This window comes from Sander lucioperca, chromosome 22, assembly GCF_008315115.2.
Source record: "Sander lucioperca isolate FBNREF2018 chromosome 22, SLUC_FBN_1.2, whole genome shotgun sequence".
NCBI classification, from domain to species: domain Eukaryota; kingdom Metazoa; phylum Chordata; class Actinopteri; order Perciformes; family Percidae; genus Sander; species Sander lucioperca.
In genome coordinates, this window is record NC_050194.1 from 26,347,450 (window position 1) to 26,363,712 (window position 16,263).

General features: G+C 42.6%; 1 protein-coding gene and 1 long non-coding RNA gene across 4 annotated transcripts in view; both read left to right on the plus strand.

The window, feature by feature from the left end:
* The window catches only part of grid1b (glutamate receptor, ionotropic, delta 1b), a 669,588-nt gene that overhangs the window by 205,982 nt on the left and 447,343 nt on the right, over positions 1-16,263 (plus strand). The window lies entirely within an intron of this gene.
* LOC118494250 lies at positions 6,531-15,562 on the plus strand. The gene is made up of 3 exons (XR_004896365.1): positions 6,531-6,625; positions 13,441-13,442; positions 15,551-15,562. It is a non-coding gene; the product is annotated as an uncharacterized LOC118494250 (long non-coding RNA).

The window sequence follows — 16,263 nt, forward strand, 5'->3', positions numbered from 1 at the left end:
ACTTTTGCAAGGCACTGTATCCGTGTCACATTCTCATCAGGGGCTGAGCCCCCCTAAAGGCCTGATCCTAGCATCGCCCCTGGTTTGGAGGACCGCTTGGCCCGGTGCATTGGATGGTGAATGAACAGAGAGTGGAGGGATATTACAAAAGAGCGCTTTACAAAAGAGAACATTTTAAACTCAAGACAGTAACTTTTCTCTTTTACTGCATCACTGCTTGTATTGAAACAAAAAAAGAATTTCTGCTCCGTCGCGTCTGACAGGACAGAAGGGAACAGAAAATGAATTCACTTACAAAACTGAGGGACCACTCAACTGCAAGAAAGGAGAAGAAGGAGAAAAAAGAAGTGAGAGCTTCATCGTGGTTTGGAGTATTTCACAGTCCAACAGAGCTCAACTCTTAAAACTCCTCTGACATTCTCCATTTGAGTTTAGCTGGAAATGCTCTTTGCCCGGCGGGGAGGGTATCACTGATAAACGAGAGGTCAGGGGCGCCGCGGGGGGGGGGCCGTGTAATGCTGACCGCATCGCAGAGGGCTTGCAGCATCCCCGCCACTCTGAATTAGTGTTTCATCACAGAAACCTCGACGAGCCAGACCTACTCGGCTGACCTTAAACGCAACGGGAGGGCGACAGGTGTCCCAGGAGGGTCTGACATGTGGATAGGCCGCAGTTTCCTGCGGGGGTGGGGGAGCAACAATCCATCTTGGTTTTCAGCCTCCAGCAGCTTGAGAGAAGTTTAATGTCTCTATTTTGTGAGGACTTCTTTAAAAGGAAGTTTCAAAGTGCTTGCGGGTCAAAAAAAAAAATCTGTCCAACGTCCACCTAAAAGATGGCCCATCACCTCTTCGCCCAACAGTGGGGGGGGTTTTTGTCCAAGCGCTGGGAGAGTTTCTTTGGAGAGGCAGCTCACAAATTAAAGAGCCTTCTCTGAAGGAAGTCTGGGATGGTGGGAAACTTTTAAAGCTGATGATGTAATGTGGGCATTGTTATGTATGTGCAGGCAGGGTTTATCAATGCAACTTTTTTTCCATAAAATCATCACTAAACTGCTTTTCGTCCGACTAAACTGACGGAGTCATAACAATGACTCATGTTGAGTTGGGGATCTATATATATATATATATATATATATATATATATATATTGAGACAGTTAATTCTGAGATTAGTGATTTATGATATTGTATTTGGTGTTTATATTTTGTAGGTATTGTGGTCCTGATGTGTGTACGTGGTGTTTGTTGAATGAGAGTTAATTACTGTTATTGTGATTTTCAAAAGATATTTTGTATTGTATATATAGATCCAACTATTTTGTAATTTGTATGCTGTAAAGTTGCTCCAACGTCTGATGTCATTCATACAGTAGCTTTTCAAACGTATGGTTCATGAGAACAGGCTGAAATGTTACATATATCTTTCAAAATGCTGATTTTTTTTCTATACTAATTCTTCTATACCATCACAATCTGTACGTACTTTATATTGTAAAGAATGATGCAGTGTGTGTTTTGGGACTTGGCCAAACCTTAACTACAGCAGTGTTAGCCAACAAGCATGTAAATCACTTTAGTGATGTGATTTGTTTGGTTTTGAAAAGGCTGGAAAATGACATTGTCGGTCCAATCGGAACTTAAGATGGGAAAATGCTTACATGACATATTGATTTACAAACATGACCCATTATGGAAGCTGCACTGTTGAAAATGAGTCCTCGCTGTCGAAGCTTTGAACTGCTGAACGAGTTCTGTGTAGATATGGCAGCTGAAGCGTCTGCAGGAGCAAAATCCTACCAGCTGTGTTTAAAACGGAGACAAAAAGCGGGAAAAAAAAGCAGCAAAAAGCTTGACTTGGCACAAAGTGAAAAGCGACAAAATAGCGGCAAAAGCTAACTGAAAAAGGTGGAAAATAAAGGCAAAAAAAGTGACCAAAAAGTGAAAGAGAAAACAGCGAAAAATGCCAAAAAAAAACGGAAAGAAGGAACAAAAACGTTGACAGAAAAAGGCGGGAAAAAACATCCAAAAAGAGGCAAATGTGACAAAAAAAAAAAAAAAACAATTCGTAAAAAAGTGACAAATGTCAGTCCCTCCAGAAAAATGTGATTATGCGATCTCATAATTAAATGCATAATCAACCAAAGTCTGCATATTTATGCGGGGGCTGCATTTTTTCAAATACACCGCTAAATTGCAGATTTCCGCGCAAAATATGCGGGGCTTGCATGATTTCATAATCCCCGCATTTTTATTGCAAAAAAGTCACATATATCTTAGTGGAAAGTTGAAAAATGTTGCATTTACTTCACACAAGAGCAGCCATTTCCCCCTGTTCCCCTGGAACGTTATGAAGTGACGTAATTACGCGACGTGAACATCATCGAAAAGCTGCAAACCCCGCGATGAAGCCACGATGAAACCGCAGTTTTTGCAAGTTCCCGCAATTTCATCGCATAAAATTGCATAAATATCCCGCATATTCCATCACATTTTTTAAGAAAATGTGCCGCATAATCAAGGATTTTTGATCTTTTGCAAACATTGAAAAGAGAGCTAGAGATCGCTAGACTTGAAGAATAATATAGAATGTAAGAACGTTTGCTACTCGAGTTGACAAACCGTCTTGGTTATTTCTTTGCCTTGAGTCCAATCGTTGTCTTTCTTCCTGGAGCTGAAGGACAAGCTGCTGTAAAGATGCTTTTCCAAGGTGGCAGCAAGGCGCTTGAGTTAAGCTGTTACCTGCAGAAACACACACACACACACACACACACACACACACACACACATATGGGTTGGAGTGATTGGTTAGAGGTTTGAGAGATTGAATCTGAGAGATTTAGTCAGCTCATGTTGCCAGACTCAAAGTGGTAGCATCAGAGGAAGAAAAGACGAATAAAAGGCCCAAGCTGTGCAGAGGTTCAACTCCTTTTTATCTTTAAATGTTTGGCCACACACTCTCTCTTTCGCTCTATCCTTTCATCTTGTCGGTCATCCCCCCCCCCCCCCTCCCTCCCTCCCTCCCTTCATCCCTCTTGGCGGCGGCCGAGGCTGTTGACAATAAAAGGCATGAATAAATGCAGGGTGCTGTACTGTTCTCAAAGGCCCTGGCAGGAAATCAAGCCTGGGATCATTTGGAGGGAGAAAGAGTAGGAAGGTGATGAGAAGATCAGGATGAGAGGTGAGGAAGAGGAAGCATGGTGGATGAAGATAAAGCAGGAAGGAGCACAGCGGGGTTAAAGAGGAGATAAGAGAAACAGTAAGAGTGTGTCTGCTTTCCAAACATGAAAAATCTGCATTCTTCTACCAATAACCCACGTGTTTTAAGTATTTTGCAGTTAGTGTGTGTTCAACGCATTCTCATGAACGGGTTTGTGTGATATCCTACGAAATTACGGCAACAGCAGTTCACCTTAGTCAAGAAAAGGTGACTGTGAGCCGGGTATAGAGTTGTGAGGTGACGGTCACTTCAGCCGTCGTTACAGTTTAGTGTAGCCGACAGAAGGTGATTGTCTATGCTGACGACAGTTAAGTTTAGACACCAAACCGTTGTTTGTAGTACTTCCAGGACATGAACACCTGTTTCCTGGTGAAAGTCTTGTGTTTTCTCCTTAACTTCTTCAGGACATGAACACCTGTTTCCTGGTGAAAGTCTTGTGTTTTCTCCTTAACTTCTTCCAGGACATGAACACCTGTTTCCTGGTGAAAGTCTTGTGTTTTCTCCTTAACTTCTTCAGGACATGAACTCTGCTTCAAAGCCCTGTGTTTAAGGACCCAACCATCCACCGTGACCTCCCCCCTATGTGGATAACTACTATGTATCTAGATAGTTTCTGTTGTGATTTGACACTATAAATATAATTAAATTGAATCAAATCTTTGCCGTTATATATATTGGCAGTCAATGTGGTGCATACAGTCATAAATATGTGGAATATATATGAATTAAAGTGCTTTATTGTTCAAAGCTATATGTACGAATGGTTCATGGGAACAGCCTGGTGTGTTGGCAGCCTGTCTCCTTCCCAATGAACCTCACTATAAAGTGTGAGACTTTTTTGACTGTTATGCTAATCGGTGAAAACCATCATTAGCTGTGGATAGTGATAGACCGATTTCGGCCGGCCGATATATCGGGCCGATATTTGCGTTTTTACGTGTATCGGCCGATACACAGCTGCTGTGTTCGCCGATAGTTTTTTCCCGGCATTATTTACAGACAGGCATCCACAGGCAGCTCTGTGCTGCTGGAGACGCTGCAGTTCACGTGCAGACCATGCACTGCCCCTCCCCCACTAGCAGAGTGCTGGAAGCCTGGCAGGCTTTCAGCACCATGGCAGTCTTAAATTACAAATCAAGCACTTTTGGCTACTTTTCAGGTTTATTGTTTTCTTAAATTATTTAAATATGTTGACAAAGGACATTTTGTGATGACCTGATTATATCTGTCTTATAATATGTCGGCAAGCAATGCATCATCAAGGCTGTGTTGTAGATGTTGATGAAAGCCTTTTACCCTTGCACAGTTAACCATATGCAGTGCACCCATCCATATGATGCACACTGCACACATAATTTGGGTCATATGAATGTAAGATGATTGCAGACGTGACACTGATCTGTGTTTTTGTTTATTATTTTTCAAGAAATGGCAGAGCAGATTGCGAAAACAAATCCAGTGTGGCAGGGTTTACATTTTTATGATGTAAATTGAGGGAGCAAAACCAGTTTCGGCTCCAAATATCGGCTAAGGCTGATGAAAAGAAAAATCCATATTGGTCGATCCCTAGCTGTGGATTGAAAGAGGAAACACTTCAGAGTGTAAATAAAGCAATCATAGGTTGTCAATGCAACCTTTTAATCTTTCTATGAATGTGCATTACTCATAATGTGTAGGAATTAGTGGATAAAACATGCACGCCTGCAGACCTTCAAACAAACAATGGAGCTTAATTAGAGCTGAATGTGTGGTAGGGAACAAACAGCAATGACATGCTTTGTTGATTTAAGTGGTAAACAAAAGCCAGACCCAATGCATAACACCCTCAACATAAACTCCTTTGAATGTCTACACTTCATGCCTTAAAATACCCTATAATTTCTCCAAATGTGGAGTTTTTGACCACAGTATTTTTTGCAAGTGTGTCCCTGTTATGTTTGGATCGTGCACATTCAGAAAGACGAACATGCACGGACATGAGCATGTGGTCAAGTTGCATTGTGGGGGATGTTTGTGCCAGGGTTTTTGTTTTTTTCTGTAACCGTCCATTGTGAGTTCGACAATGTTACAGGAGTGCAAAGAGAGTGAAGCCCAATGTCACATATGGATTATTGAAAGGTAATGAGGAGGATGGGGATGGCGAGGGAAGGTTCCGTCTCCAGACTGCATTGTTTCCGGTCCATTTGACTGACAGCTGCCAAGCTACCTCCTGCCACCGTTACACTTCAGCCTGCCAGCAGACATGCCGGTCTGCCAATAGGCATATTTGGCTAAACGGCGAGAGACCTGCCCCCTCCTACCCCCCCAACAAGTAGGCTATTAGTGGAATTAAACAAGCGTTTGTATGAGTAATCAGCAACCAACAGCTGTTAACAAAGATGGACGTTGTACCTGTCATGTCAGACAAAAGTTTCTGCAGGGACCTCACCACTCCGTTGGTCCGTTTCTGGAGCCAGAACACCCTCACTGGGATAAAATGGACACAGCTGAAGTGGAATGAGACCCACAGGGAATACACACTGAGAGATCTGTCCATTTAAGTGAACACCTACATATGAGGAGTTTACAAAACCCACATTATATACATATATTATATATATATATATGACTGTGTGTTTTCTCATTGGACCCCGATTAGATAAAGACATTCATACAAGACATCAGACACTGATCAGAGAGTGTTTATCATTGTCTAGTCTCGCATTGCCAGTTCTATCTCCACAGCACTGTGGAGTAAGGTCTGGCTACACCACAGATGCATTCTGGGACAGGAGAAAAAAAAACGCTCTGGGTTGTTTGCATTTCTTTAAACCAATCACGATGATCTTAGGCGGCACACGGCACACGGCACACGGCGACGAAATAGTCTCAGGAAGCAGAGGCGGAGTGGCAATCGGGAGAGTTGGGACTTTTACCGGTGGGCTGGTAGTGTTTCGAGGCCGCGAGGGCTGGTTTGATCGGCCGCTGTCCGCAGCCGCTACCCGGCCGCTGCCCGCTGGTCAAACTGTGCAGCCTCTGCTCAACCCGGGCCGGTGGTCTACGAAAATTTCCGGTAAATGTTTTGGTCCCACTCCGCCGCTGTCAGGAAGGAACTTGTTTTGGCGGAACATTTACACCCCGCAAAAGAAAACGCCACAGATAATATTAAACAAAGTTAAATGTTGACACAATACAGTAACGTGAGCTATTTAAATTACCTGATACATGGTTAAACCTCATTATCTCTTACCAGTGTATCTCCGTGTGTACTTCGTCCACAGCAATCCCACCAATCAGTCCCAAAACGACCTAAACATATTCTTTGTAAAAGGCCTGCCTTGTTGCACCATCCAAATTTTCTTCATAACTTGACATTTTCAGCGTGCAGCTCGCTAGCTCGAAGTTTTTTGTTGTTCCCCGAAGAGAACGGAGTTCGGTACAGAGAGCAGAAGATGTGGGACATCCGACGGAACTACTGTATGTAGCACTGAAGCAATAATCCTGGAAATGTACTGCTGTTGATCCAGACTAATTGATGTCAACAATCAGAGGAAGACTGCATGTGATTGTGTATTACACTATAGGGCCGGCCGCACGATGTGAGGAAAATATGCGATGTGCGATAGCGTTGTTGAATATTCCGATATTACTTGTGATTAATAAACAGATAAGGTGTTCTCAGTTCTGCTGCATTCAGTATTCTGCTAAAATACAACACATTGCTTGTTGGAATTTAAGACAGATGAAAGGAAATCATTTCCAACATTCTTTGTATTAAACAAATTGAACATTGAATCGGATATAAAAGGCAGCTTTAAAAGAGAACGACAGTTACATTTTAAGGTGTAGTTTTCGAATCAGATTTTCTTTTAACTTTCACAAAAAAAAAAATTGGTGTGTCTTTCGTGATGTGTTTATTGCGCCAGTTGATATTGGGTTTTATTTCACCCGATCACAGAGACTATAACACCATGCAGATCATGTATGAATGATTCTCAGTCCAGCACAAAGTGTGGACCCAGAGCTGGAGTAATGAGGACGAACATGTTGAACACATTTTAATTAGCGATGGGAGACACACACACACACACGCACACACATGCACAGACACGCACACGCACAGACACACACAAATGCCTTTGTGGTCGAGATCTCGTCGTGTTTAATTAATTGTCGAAACACAGAATCAACAACAGCCCGACTTCTCAGAACAGTCACCATTGAGGCTGTCGTGTGTGTGTGTGTGTGTGTGTGTGTGTGTGTGTGTGTGTGTGTGTGTGTGTGTGGTCTCAGTGGTAGTTAATTGAAGTCAGCATCTCATCTATTAATGTCATCAGGAGAGTTTTCAGACCGCCATGTTTGTAATTAGAAATGATGCCGTACAGACGTGTGTCTTTGTGTTGCTGTAGTTTTTCGGTTCATGTTTTCACATAAGTCAGATATGATCTTTTCTGATTAGTGTCATCTGTGGTTTTAGCTATTCATTCATTTGTTCTGCTCTGAACCACGTGGATCTATTAGAAACGTCCTGACGGTGAAGGACAAAAACATTTATCAAAAGTTATTATGTCAAATAAACCCGAGCAGCCGTACGAGAGCAAAGTTCTGGCTCAATAGTCAGCTACTATTTAATTCAATTCAATTCAATTCAATTCAATTTTATTTATAGTATCAAATCATAACAAGAGTTATCTCGAGACACTTTACAGATAGAGTAGGTCTAGACCACACTCTATAAAGCCCCAACAATTCCAATAGTTCCCCCAAGAGCAAGCATTAGCAGTGGCTATTGCGACAGTGGCGAGGAAAAACTCCCTTTTAGGAAGAAACCTCGGCAGACCCAGACTCTTGGTGGGCGGTGTCTGACGGTTGGGGTTATGACGGTACAGGATGTAGCGTGGCACAGCAGAGCATGGGTGGACGCGGTGGACGCAGCAGGACGTAGTCGGGCATTGCAGGGAATCGCAGAGCGTAGCAGGGTGTAGCAGGTCCATAGCCACAGCTGCACCCAAGACCCAGGTCTTGGTGTCGCCCTAATCCGAGGCGATGTTCTGGGTGAAGAAGAAACATAAGGACTCCGGGGAGTAAACTCCCCAGAGCTAGGTGAGTAACAAGCACTTCTGAGACATGATGTGCATAAAAGGAAACAAAAGAAAAGAGCGTGTCATAAGAAGGAACTTCCTCGGCAGTCTAGAATTATAACAGCATAACTAGGAGAGGCACTATATTATTGATTATACGATAGGTAAATCTGATGACTGTAAAGAGAAGCAGAGAAAAGCAGGGGTGCTGTGTCTGCAGCTATACACCCTGCCCCGCCGGTCTAGGCGTTCACTGCAACTCCTCACTCCCTAACTATAAGCTTTATCAAGTAGGAGGAGAGTTTTCAGTTTAGTCTTAAATGTAGCGACGGTGTCTGCCCCCCGAACCCAGATTGGGTTCGGGGGGGTTTGGGTATTTAATGAATGATTTAATAAGAGGACAAGATTGGAAATGTGAGTCGATATCTGACCTCTTATTTCGGTATGTTTATGTATAAAGAATAAATCAGTGCACTTAAATGTTTTGCACAATAATACAAATGATACACAGCAGTCCAATTAGGGCTGCAACTAACGACTATTTTCATTGCTGATTAATCTGTTGATGGATTAGTGCAGAGGTGCCCAAGTTCTTTCATATGAAGGGCCAAAATGTATCAGGATGGAATGCCACAAAAATAAATGTCGATGTTGAAGAATACCGTAATTCTTGCCATTCTCCATAGATAAAACATACGTATGTAATTTAAATGGGAAGTTTACCACCACTGTGCACTACATTGCCGTTAAACTCAGATTACATACTTTTTAACTGCACAAAATGTACGTTTCATAGTCATACTTTTAAAATAAGAGGAGAATAAGCATGAGCATGTCAAATCCATGGTGGGCCAAAACAAAGAGAATTGGGCGGCCTTGGATTAGTGGTTTGGTCTCTAAAATGTCAAAACAAATGGTTAAAAATGTGGATCAGTGTTTCCCAAAAGTCCCAAGATGATGTCCTCAAATGTCTTGTTTTGTCCACAACTCAAAAATATTCAGTTTCCTGTCTCAGAGGAGAGAAGAAACATACTCACATTTAACAAGCTGACATCAGAGGTTTAAGACTTTTTTCATAAAAAAGTCTTGGCCATGCTATCTCGCCGCTGTAAAAACTCACTGGGTGCTGCTGGTCGTTCGGGGGTATTAACCCTATTACCAAGTCGCCCAAAATGAACATCAGTGCTGTCAACACATCCAGGGCCACACTTCTGTTCTTCACAATGAAATGGCATGCTTCAACAACTCCAAATGATGCAGTCAAAGCTCCTTAATTTCCACTTTGAATGTAAAGTTTTTCCGCCACCTGAGCGTCCCCTGAGCGTTCTTACTGCTTTCTCTCATCAAAGTCACTTTCCTACGCTAATTAGACATGAAAATGTCCATTTACGTGTATGAAAAGTCACACGTACGTAGATTCTTAGATGTGTAAAATGGTTTCTGTTTGCACTTTGGGGGCGATCTCCTGGGAAAAGCACCGCGAAAAGACAGGAAAATGCATCTGACCGGTTGTGTCTGTACATGGCCAATAGTCGTGTCCGAACACAGTGGCGTTTTTATCGAAACTTATCCATCAAATGCTGATGATTAACAGGGATTACTTCATACTGTTTTGTAATACGTACCATGTCTCTAAATTAGAGGGTGACACGGGAATCAATTGTCGCTCCCATCCCGAGCCCACCAAAATACTCATATCCCAATCACGTCACTCCTCCAAAAAAATCCTGTCCTGCCTAGGAAATGTAGGCTACACTGCATTACCTGCAGGCCTAGACGATTTCATTACGTAATTCCGAACGGAGATCTTCTCGAACGAAATGCCTCGCAATCTTTGTGCGCACTCACCGCATTGCAACATCATTTTTTAATTTAATCTCCGGCTCCGTCGCGCTCCCACCCGCTCCCGTTGATTTCTATGCTCTATTCCGTCCCTATCCCGTTACCAACAGTGAAATGGACTCCCGTACCGCGGGACTCCCGCGGGAATACCGTGACCCGCGGGAGTCCCGAAAAATTGTCCCCCTCTACTCTAAATGCCTACCATCCACTAGAACACTTTGAAAAGACCAAAGTCTGACAGCATCTCGCATCTAAAGACAGTCATCTCATGTCTAACGTTAAAGACTGGGGATCTTACTACAACTAGATTCCTTTAGAAAGATTTAACCAAGCTACTAGGTACTAGGTAGCTTTAAAGGAAAGTCTGCAGATGTTCTGTTCTGCCGTGCATGCAGATGAACGTCTCCAGTACCCAGTAAATCAGATTGGTATTTGGAAGAGTTTCACTAAGCGTAGACAAAATGTTTAATGAGAGAGTGTTTGTCTGTGTTCACTTATTTGATTTCAACGAGAGCTACATCACATTAAGGCTCTTATGAAACGGTTTAATCAGCGTCCATAAAGCCTTCATCCCAACAGTGCTGACGCTGACGGGAAGCTGCCCAACACCGAGCCCTGCAGTCACTGTAATTGGCTGTTTACTCTAGTATAAATTTATTGGCCTGATCCATTTTGGAAAGCTAATTCTGGTAATGTATGGACAGCAATAAGTGCCTGTGTGTTGTGCACACAGCAGAGGCTTTGAAATACATCAAATAAAAAGCAGAGATGGATATGAATCCAGCATAAAAGCCAGTAAAAGCTTCAGGGGATCAAACATCCCGTCAGCAGGGCGTCCTGACAGAATGAAAGTTCGTTAACAACAGAACTATTGATCCAAAGCAGAACACCTTCGGGCGGTAATCCGTCTGCAGACGGATTCCAGAGTGGAGTCCAGGTTTAACGAGCCAGTGAGAGCACGTGTGTGAGTGTAATCGATGTTTCGTGAAACGGCGTCTCTTTTGTTGTCTCTGCATGCGTGACTTCATGATAGCCTGAAGCCTGAATGTGTAGTTGTTAATTAACTGGAGGAATAAACAGCACCTGGACCAAAAACCAAACAACTCATTCAGCACAGGTGTAGTTTTACTAAGAGGTCAGGCAACTTCAGACGATATGGCCGGGTTGGAAAGGGTTACTTTAAAGGTCCACTGTGTAGGAATGTCTCCCATCTAGCGGTGAAATTGTATTTTGCATTCAAACGAATAGTGCTCTCTAGTGCCTCGCTTTTTCAAATGCGTGTTGAAGCTACGGTAGCCGTTATGTACCAAGAAGCTATGACAACATGTCTGCCAGTTTGCCAGTCCGCTTTTTTGGCGACGAGGATTCCTTCTCCTGTGGCTCGGCATAAGAAGGATCCTCCGTTATGAACTAAAGGGCAGTGACAAGCGCCTCTCGCTGATCTCCTTCTCTGTTTCAGCTGGTTTCAGTCACGTGACGCTGGCTCTGAACGAAAACGCGTTGTGGATTAGCTAGACAGGAAGCTAGTGCTCTATGTCCCTCTCAGCCATTAGAGTTTTTCAAAATGGCACGACGACATGGAAGCCTCCTTGGACTTGCCCGTCCAGTGTAAATACAGATAAGAAATTCTTCGCTTACGAGGATAAGTCAGATCATTGGCAGAGGTCATTTTACTCATATATACTCTTATACTCAGGACATATTTATAAATGAAGACATTGATTACAAGATTCAAAATCCTTTCTTAATCCCACAACGGTAAATTCACACCTTCGCAGCAGCAAGAGATAGGGGAAAAAGTACCAATAAAATTATGATATATAAACATAATTCAAGTATCACAACATGAATGTAACGTAACTTGATTACGTTACTGTTCTTTTGGATAACCTTAATACCAAATATGCAAATAAAGACTAGGGAAAAAAAAAATAAAAATAAAGGGAAAAATATCAATAAAATGGCTTTTATTTCAACACCACCCCCCTACCCCCCATGCTATGGTACTGATAAACAAATCTGAATTCTTAACTTTTAATAAAATAAATAATGATTTCATAACGATATGTTGTCATGTAATCGATTCATTTTGGAGTATGAGAAAAGTTCTTCCGTGCAGAAACAATGCATAGGATACCTGCTATGGCTAAGTTGGTTAGCAACAGACATCAAACTATTGACATTATACCGCTATATCACATTAAACCGACCTGACATATCTAGAGCCCTCAGATGAGAGGTCACAGACAATTGAATGAGTCGTTCTAGTCTCTCCGCCATTATTTTTCTACTCGCTTCTGACGCTTCTACACCGTTGGTGTAGTACGACGTCTACTGGGAGCGCATTGCGTATTACGGAGCTGATTTCAAGTGCCAGTGTGAAGGCGTATCCCCAAATCCACTGCTGGGGCCGGTTCCCAATTGAGATTGCCCCCAGGTATCTTGAGCTCCTCTGTAGGAAACCCCTCAGTGGGCTGCGTGCTCCTGAGGATCGGAGATGAAGATGAAATAGTAATGGACGATGGATTCGAGTGATTCTCAGGAGAAGGAAAACTCTCCAAGGACTTATTTTTGTCTGTTTTCTTTCTCTTTCCAAATGCCCATTGTATTTTGTTCTCTGCTCTTTTTTTCTGTTCTCATTGTCAGCGTCTCTAGCTGTGCTCTCTTCCCGTTAATATGCCCATAAAACGTTTCCTCTACAATGTGCTGTAATCTATATTTGAGTCATGTTATACGTTCTTTGAAAATGATTCTCCGCACAATGCCCTGGTGTCCAATGTTGATTTTACTAGTAGGTAACGATGCTGTTTCCTCCCAACTTTCCCATCATGCCCTCCTCTCCCCTCTCTGAGTCATTCACATTAATATAAGCTTAAACACACACACACGGTCCAGCACTGTCCATTTTCAGCCTCGAAAAAATGGTACGCTGCCATCTGGGCTACAGTGTGCGTGTGCGTGCGCGGTGTCTCAGTCACAAGTAGAAAATGCCTCTGATCTTGACATAATCAACACCAGCGATCTTTTTACCACACTACATTGAGTTGTGCCGTGACTAATGTCTCAGGGCTCAGAGGGCGATTGTGTGTTTTTCTCTCGGCTGCGTGGAATTTGACCTTTTTCTGTTGCTTCGCTGAACCCAGGAAAACAAGGACGTGTACCGCTCTGCTCCCTGAAAATGGGAACATATTGACAGAGAGGGGTAAACTGCGACGCCAGGCGTGTGTTGTGAGTTGTTAGCGAGCTGACTGTGATGTCTTAAAAAGAAAGCTGAAGTATGTGTGTGCGGGGAAGGATTCAGAGGATCCCCCACTTGAATCAAGGAGTCGTTTTGCGGTGGAGTGTGAAGGTGTGATGGTTGAGTCTCTGTGACAGGCGGAAAAATGACAATCAGGGTTCAATCCATAGCTGATTGCAAGTGTTCTACCGTGAGGTGAAGACAAGCACTGGTAAAAAGTACAATCCTGTAAGTGTAACTAACATAAAGTTTCCAAAGACACCAGATATGTCAGGCTGGATTTTGGGGGAATGATGGACAGGATATCTAGAAAATACTCATTTAGTGGACTGATATATGAACACAGATGTTAGGGATGTACCGAATCCAGGATTCGGCTTCAGATTTGGCTGAATATTTGGCTTCTTGAAGGGGTTGTGGTTTCTGCAGAACCTTAGAATTTTTTCCCACTGAACCGAACCATACGCTTGCACTAGGCGCGCTACGCTGGTCGCCGTAATGACGCCGCCGTTGATTACGGGAAGGTGTTTACGTAGGTGCAGCGTTCAATGCAGTAGGCTGTGAGAAAGTGGAAATGGAACTGGTGAGCAGAAAAAGTGTAGTTTGGCAGAACTTTCAGTCAAAAGAAGGCCATTCAAGTCCAGCTACATGTTCAATCTGTAATGCTGATTAGTCTGGTGGTGGCGAGGACCCTAAACTATACACAACATCACCGCTGTTACAACATCTGGTAGGAAACATCTGGAAGAATACGAGTTGTGATGAAGGAATCTACAGACAGCAGCCAAAATGCAGCAACTTCAGGTACAGCAAAGGAAGGACAGTCACTGTTTACTTCATTAATGAGTTTACTGTGTTCATGGACTGAGGATGGGAGGAGGATTTGGTATTCGGCCGAACCCCAAAAAACGGATGTACAATATTTTTGTATGTATATGTAATGTTCACGTTGAGTTAAAAGTTGACAATGACAATTCGTTCTTGGCATTGGAAACATTCGTTAACAAAACAATCTCACAACAAGCCACAAACCTCTGGAACAGCTACTAAATGGACCTTGTGGTGGGTTTGTGTCAACAGGAGCCACAGCCCTATGTTCCCACATTTCTAAGATGTATTTTCCAAAATTAGGCCCTATGTTCCCACATTTATTTTTTCAGAAATTTGTATCAGATTTTATCTTTATTTTAACCCTAACCCTAGAAATGTGGGAACATAGGGCCTAATTTTAAGAAAAATCTTAGAAATGTGGGAACATAAGACTGACCCCTTGTCAACTACTCAGGCTCATCTTACTTGTGTCAAGATGTTGCCACTTGTACAAAATGTGAAATGGAAGAAACTACAGTTGTACTATGCAAATAACAGAGCAGCTTTCACAATTTGCTGCTTCTTTGTAGAAAGACCAGGTCCACTGTGATCAAGCAGGACTGAGATTTGAACATCAGTTTGAACTTTATCTGGCAAAGACCTGGAAGTAAACACTCAGAACTGAAGGTTTTGGAAACCCTGTACGGTTCAAATGAAAGCAAAAGGGCTGGAACGATCTGCTTTTGTCCCGATTCGATTCTTTCACAATACATGGGCGCCGATTTGTTTTGCGGTTTTCATTAATTGCAATTCTAGAAGTATTGCGATTGCATAGTATTGAGTATCGCAATTTTCTTTTCCTTCTTTAACACAAACATAAGTTGAATAATACACTTCTAGAGACAATATATCATGAGACATTTCTAAAAACTGATCGTTTTCTAAGAAGAATGCACATCACGTGTCAGTCAGTCTGACATTTAATTCATTTGTAAAGAGCAGAACACCCTAACCCTAACATAACATGGATTTTCTAGATTTTAGATTTCTTTATTTAAAAGGGACAATGCACATTAATCAACATGAGTACAGAGTCCAACATGTAAATGTGCCAGATTTAGCCATACAGGCTAATTTCCTTCTGCAGTCCCTAGCAGGTTAACGGCTTAAAACAATAGATACGCTACAACAATACAACGAATAAACATACAACAAGAAAGACATAGACAAGTACAATGACAACACCACTATTCCAGATTATGGAATTATGGATTATTCCAACTGGCAGGTTGATGGCATAAGAAAAACATAACACAATTATCATACACAGTAGACACAGGTAAAAGTGCATAGACACACATTAGGACGCATCAACGACACATAAGCACACACAGAGACACTACTGTAGCGATAAAGACAAACACATTATTCTGTATGTTCTGCTTTGGCTCTCTTCTACGGGACACAGATATGATGTAGTCGCCGTCGGCGGTACCGTAGAAACAGAAAATATTTTTATGAATCATTGGATAAGAATATCGATACATATGTTGATTGATTTTTTTCTCTGCAAAAAAAACAACCTTTCATCTTCTTGTATTCTGTCCCTGACCTTTCATCACTGTGCATGATATATTGTCATCCTTCCCATTAAATGTGCTGCTTATCATCCCGGGGTCCACCCTGTCACTGGGAGAACCGTCAAAAAGAGCTGTGGTGTTATGCTGAACACATGGAGAGAGAGCTCGGTCAATTCCATTTCAGATCTGTCAGCAGCGGTGCTGCCCTCTGTAGATGAATTACAGTATGTCAGTGCTGATACAACATCCATATTCCATTATGCAGATGAGGTGAGAAGTTCAAAAGCCCGCCTTGAGTCCCCAATTAACATGATGGCTGCATACAGACAGGTTTCAGGAAGCTTAGCACAGAGACTGGAAGCAGGAGGGGAACTGTTTACCTATGTCCATTACATGCCCATCTGACAACTCGTCAGACAGCAAGGGTAGAAATAGAAAAGTGAGACATCATACCTCTAAAATCCACCTAGGGCGTCTGTGCTGCGTTCTGGCGGTTCCACGACCGCCGGCAGCAATCA